Below are 6,317 nucleotides of genomic sequence, written 5' to 3' on the forward strand. Positions count from 1 at the left end.
AGGTTATGGCAGAACTCCGACCCGATGGGGTTTAATGGACCTCGGATTCGGATTCAGCGACCCCAAAAACATATAATAAACATGGTCTGATCCCCAGGCCAAAGAAATTTTTTTTTGTGTGGCTGTGTAATTAGTATCAAATACAAGTCGTACTTGCTAGAACGTAAAATCGATACTAAACAGTTTTGTTAAAAATTACTTTGTAGTACATTTATTTATTGCACAACATCCTGCACTGGCTCAATATTGCCGTTATTCCAATTCATCTATATAAAAAATAAATAATTGTTAAATAACTAACATTTAAATAATAAATGTTTAAGTTATTTGTTTTTGAAAGTGCGTTAAGTTTAGGAGACGTAAAATTAAAATCTAGACAGACAATTTTTTGTCCATATATTTCCGTCATATATCACGCAATNTTTAATTTTAAAAGTAAAGTGGCGGTAGACTTATAGTAATTCATTTCAGATTTCTATGGCCAGGGTCCGTACCATATATATGAGTAGGACAGATTCTGGTCTTGAATAATATGAAAGAATATGCTGCCACCTAGATGTCTCGAAGGAGAAAGCTGCGTTGCCAAAAGAAAAATGTAAAAATTGGTTACATTAATTAAGTCGGAATTACCAACATATTACCAATATTCGATCTTCTACTTGGTTCGGTTGACCAAATTGGATTATGACCAATAGGACAAAATGTTTTACATTACTTCATTTTGACCATAAAATGACCAACTTTTTTCCCCACTTACCATCATTCGACGTCGATTTGTAGTAAATAAGGTTTGGTCGACAAAACTCTTAGACCTATTAGAAAGTCAAATAAAGATAATTTTGCCCAGTTTTGCTGCTTGGATATATATCTAGATACTCGTGTGTGTATGTGTACATATATATACATGCACAAGAAAATATAAAAGACATTGTGATACTTACATTTTTTGTTGTTTTCATTGTAGTTGTAATTGTAATTGTAATAAGTAATATGTATATTTATTTTTTTCAGTTTTATTAAGGTCATCATTTCCTGTTACAGAGGTTAGATATTTTCCAGAAAAATAGCTGCAGATACAGATGTACACTCGTGTACACAAACACACGTAACGCGCAAGATAATAAGAATCAAAATAGTCGATCGGTTTTACAATCGGCTATTTTTGTCCATAATTGAACGCGCATGTGTATGTACAGTACTGAACTATTACAAACCTTCTTTCCTTCTCCGTTCACTGTCGTATGTATTCTTATATTTATTTCTTATACTTATCTCTTGTCTCTCTCTTTCTCTCTCTTTCTATCTCTCTCATCTCACATCTCACATCACTTATTGCTTCTCTTTTTCTTCTTTCAACGCTCGCATTCCCATCTGTTGTCGGAATGCGCGAAACTGCACACATTCCACACATTCCATCAACGACGATGACGACGACGAATTCCTCATAATGTGATATTCAACACTTTTATTGCTTTATTTTCCAATATCTTCGAATAGAAGCTACAGACAAGAAAAACATAGGAATACTTATTCAAACAAGTTTTTATTCCGATTTGATTGAGACGAAAACAAAAAAGCATCCTTGTAATAAAGTTTTTCTTTTTCAAGGGTATAAAGTTCCTGGTAGAAGTGAATTATAGGCTGTGATGTGACAGTTTTTGTGTCTGTCACAAGGATGCATTTCTGGCCAGCACAGGAGGCGGTGAGCTCGCGTTTCTTTACTCTTTGAGGGAGAGCAGCTCATTAGATTGCGTAGCGCAGGCGAATGCGCTTACTTTAAATTTCCGTTTGTATTTTTGCGTATTGTAATATGCCGCTTGGCAGCTATTTTGTAACTTATTTTCAGCGTCAAGAGAGCAACACACTGTACGTGACCGGCAGGAGAAGAGCGAGAAAGAGAATAGATAGCGATACAAGGGCGTAGGAGCCCCATAGGCACAGGCCGTTTGGCGATAATGTCGACGACGGACTAGGAAACGGGAGACGCTAGCCCTACGATTCCGCAAAAACTGGAGCGGGGCTCCTTGTGGAGTTATCAACCCCATGATGCAGGGAGATAAGCCCGTCTAAGCTCATCTACGAAAAAAATTCCGCAGAACGGGCCGATACGGCCACAGAAGGGCCCGGGGCGATGCGTTGCCGATACACACGTGGCCGCTGTCAATCATAGTCCCGCAAAGGGAAGAATATAATTGGCTCGTTAAACAGCGCACAGCGAAAAGAGCAATCGCCGTAGGAGCCAAAATCATTGTTGCGTGTACCGTCAACCCTGCGAGCTCACCGTCTCTCACGCATGTCGTGATGCCGGGGTGTAAGACTGTGTGCCGGATATCATCCGAAGAGGACCGGCTAAGACAATGTCAAAAGTAAGAACAGAATGGTTACCGGTTTGTGGAGAGTCGCCGGCAAACGTAAGTGTGATTGGTTTTTTTCTGCACCTCTTGCGATTTATATTGTTTGTGAATCGAATTTCAACGGGCTATTCTGCAAGTTCGATGTCGCGCAATATAATGCCGAAAATATAATGTATTGTGGTTTGCGTTTGTTAAGAATAAGAATGATTGTCTTTATTCGCCGCTGCTCTTGTCCCAGTCAGTCGCGGTCGCATACCGCGGTATGCTGGTTACTCCATAACGCGGAGGTTATAGAGTTATTGAATTGAGGAGTAATGGCGTTGAGGGGTTATTGAGTTGTGGGGTTAGATGGTTTTGGGGATGATTTGATTGATAAAGTTATGTTTGTGATGGTTTTCAATTGTTTTGATGTTTTTTGAGATTAGGAAAAAATCCTGACGTGTACTGGATAAACGGGTTGCGGAATTTGTGTTCAGCAGAAAAAAATATGGGAATATCATACTGGCATTTATGGCGCAGAAAAAAAAGTTTTTTTGTGGGCCTGTGTAACCGATTGAAATATATTACGCACAAAGATAATAATTAAGAAACGAACAATTCACAACCAAATGACAAACAGACGTTCTTTGTCTTTCCATTTACTAAAGAAATATCGGGTTTCTTGTTTGCTGAAAAACAAAAATTTTTTTATAGCATATAGAAGTCATAACAAATTAAACCGAGTATTTATAGTTCTCAAAGACCTTCTTGCTATTGATGATAAAAAAAACGTAGTGTACTGTTTAAAGTGTCAGGATTGTGATGTGACGTACACTAGACAAACTGAAAGAAACCTTTCCACTAGAATTAAAGAACATAAAAACCAGATTAACAGAAATAGTGACAAAGTATCTGTGGTTACTCAACACCGTCTGAACACAAGACACAATTTTAACTGGCAAGAAACTAAACTCTTAAACATAGAGAACTTTTACCATAAAAGACTTACATCTGAAATGATTTACATCAAATTATTTGATAGTAATATTAATGTCATGTCCGACACTGAAGATTTGAAACCGTATTTTCCCACCTTGGAAATGCTCAGAGATACGTGCGTAGTTAAAATTTTATAAACATGTTTTGATCACTCCACCTATGGTTTATTTCTCTGATTATTTTATTAAAAAGAAAACATCTACGAACTTTCTTTGTAACACACGACTCTCAGTAAGTCCCTACATTTTGTACAGTGAGGTTACACGATCGTCAACAATGATGTGCTTCTTTCTTGTTAACACAATATATTAAAACTTCTATTTTTCGAGGTAATTACAAAAAAATAAAAATTTTTTTTTATATTCATTTAAATATTTTTTGAAAAAGCTTGAGAAATTTGAGAAATTATAAGTAATAATTGACTATTGTAATTACCTCAAAAAATAAAAGTTTTAATAGATTGTGTTGACAAGAAAGAAGCACATCATTGTTGACAATCGTGTCACCTCATTGTACAAAAAATAGAGACTTACTGTGTTACAAAAAAAGTTTGTAGATGTTGTCTCTCTAGTGAAATAATCAGAGAAATAAACCATAGGTGGGGTGATCAAAACATGTTTCTGAGATTTTAACTACGCACGTATCTCTGAGCATTTCTAACATAGGAAAATACGGTTTCAAATCTTCAGTGTCGGACCTTACATTAATATTACTATCAAATAATTTGATGTAAATTATTTCAGACGTAAGTCTAAAAGAAAACTTAAAGAATTGTCAAGATCTTTTTTCATTGTAAGTTGAAGTCTAGGATGATAATTGTTAAAAATGTCAAGAGGAGTTCTTGTAGTTGGTCAATCGGAGGAAGTTAAAATTATGTCGTCAACATATCGAAAAGGAAAAGAAGGTTTAAATTTAAGTTTCTCAAGGACAGACATTTCTAAATCCTGCATAACTAAATCTGCGATAGGTGGAAAGAGGAGAGAGCCCATTGAAGTACCATAAGTCTGTTGATAAAACTTACCATCAAACGTAAAGTAGGTGGATGATGTAACGGAGCCGCCGTGTAACGCGCGGCTTGCCCGGCCTTTCGCCTGCCGGACAGCTTGGTCAGACCAGGATTTGGGTGAGGGGAAGGAAGAGATTGCGACACGTTTGGTTAATGCTGTAACGTAATGATTCTATATTCTACATTATACTGAGTATGTACAGTGTCTAATAACGCGGGGCACTATAACCCCGGGGCACTACTACTCTTACAAACTGACGGTTCGCGGCTGTGATTGGCGCGCGCGAGGTATCGCGTGTCAGATTTAGCCGGCGCGGTAACTGGTCGGGCCGGTATCTTACGTACTAGAGAGGGGAGGCGCAAATATGTACTACGAGGGGTTTCTTGACGGCGACGGGAACACAGGTACGCGTATCGGCGAGGAACGTTGGTTACGCGATGCGCGAATGCGGAGGGTCGCGACACGACGTGGTGCGCACGGTCGGCGGGTCGGTTTGCTACCTAGTAGCAAGAGATGTCCTAGCGAGTCGTGAAAACGGCTGTTCCGGTGAGCCGTGAGAACGGCTGTCGGGACGGTCGGTGTACCTGGACCAATGCCCCGGGCACGGTCGGTACGGGATCCTTCCGAGTCAACATCTCGGAGAGACAGGATTGGCTACCCCGAGTCAACTCTTCGGGAGGGAGTTAGTCAGGATTCCTCCTGAGTCAACACCTCGGGAGGAAGGAGTGGTCTACCCGAGTCACCACCTCGGAGATTGGAGCAGGTGTTCTCCGAATCAGCACCTTGGAGGGGTTGTTGGTTCCGAGTTAGCACCTCGGAGACCTAGGAATGCTTCCGAGTCAACTCGGAGAGCGGGACAGAGTTGCAAACTCTGGCCGGCTAGCAACAAGAACATCGAGGTAGTGAGAACACGCACACCATAAGTTCTCGCTTGAGTGCGTGCTCCTACCACCTCTGTATTTTTGTTGCTAGCCGGTCAGAGTTTGCAACTCTGGAGCGAGATAGGAAGGGAATAGTCTCTGAGCCGGTATCGCCCGCCTTTAATACGCGGCGGCGGCCCAAGCTCTGTCCGGGGGACGACGTGTGGTGCGCGCAGGCCCGTGGGTAGAGTTCTGCGCCGGCGCGGCGCTGTTCGCGGTCGCGGTGCGTTCGGTTTCCCTAAGCGTACGGGCGCGTTCTCATGACTCGGAGAAAGTTCACTCGGCGTAGCACTTTGTGTATAACGGCGCAGGACTTAACTAGTTTTGGCGGAATAAGAGTGATACTAAACGCTTTGATATAAAATATGGATATATATATATTGTGAATAATAATAATACTAATACTTACAATAACGGGTTGCTCCGTCACAATGATAATATAAACTCAAGAGCTGTAAAAAATTTGTTTAATGGAAACTGTTTTAGGAATATCGCACGGATATATTATTTGACAGCTTACGATTTTAGGAGTGTACTACAATTTTTCTGAATACACTTTGTAACGTGGGTCGGATTTCGGAATAATCGGTTAGAGAAATACTCTAGGTATTGTTCCTGTTACTACAGTAAATTAATAATAAACAAAAAGATTTTTCGGGCTCCGGAGTCTTTAAACTAACGAGTGAAATAAATTCGGTTGTAGGAGCCGTTTGCAGAATGTTGTGCAGAAAATGTGCTTAAATATATATACAGGGTGTCCCAGAATTGCCGTACAATCTCTCGTAGGCAGGTAGAAGGAGTAAAACTGAGTCGAAAAGTCCTGAACCATTTTTTTCTATTATTTATAATAAAGGAGTAATTATTGAGTAAATCAGGCCAATCAACGCAGACCTTTAGCCAGGCACACGTCAGTGAACACTCACACACACCAGGCACGCGGCTCACTGACGTGCGCCTGGATAAAGATCTGCGCTGGTTGGCCTGATTTACTCAATAATTACTCCTTTATTATAAATAATAGAAAAAAATGGTTCAGGACTTTTCGACTCAGTTTTACT

The 6,317-nt window shown here is 40.1% G+C and overlaps 1 long non-coding RNA gene across 1 annotated transcript in view; it reads right to left on the reverse strand.

Moving 5' to 3' along the window:
• LOC109861145 overlaps nucleotides 1–975 on the reverse strand; it is a 3,154-nt gene extending 2,179 nt beyond the window's left edge. The window contains exon 1 of the long non-coding RNA XR_002250922.1: nucleotides 942–975. This is a non-coding gene — a long non-coding RNA (uncharacterized LOC109861145). The remainder of the gene's footprint in view (nucleotides 1–941) is intronic.
• Between the last annotated feature and the right edge of the window lie 5,342 nt (nucleotides 976–6,317).

This window comes from Pseudomyrmex gracilis, unplaced genomic scaffold, assembly GCF_002006095.1.
Source record: "Pseudomyrmex gracilis isolate BER0280 unplaced genomic scaffold, ASM200609v1 scaffold_600, whole genome shotgun sequence".
NCBI lineage: Eukaryota > Metazoa > Arthropoda > Insecta > Hymenoptera > Formicidae > Pseudomyrmex > Pseudomyrmex gracilis.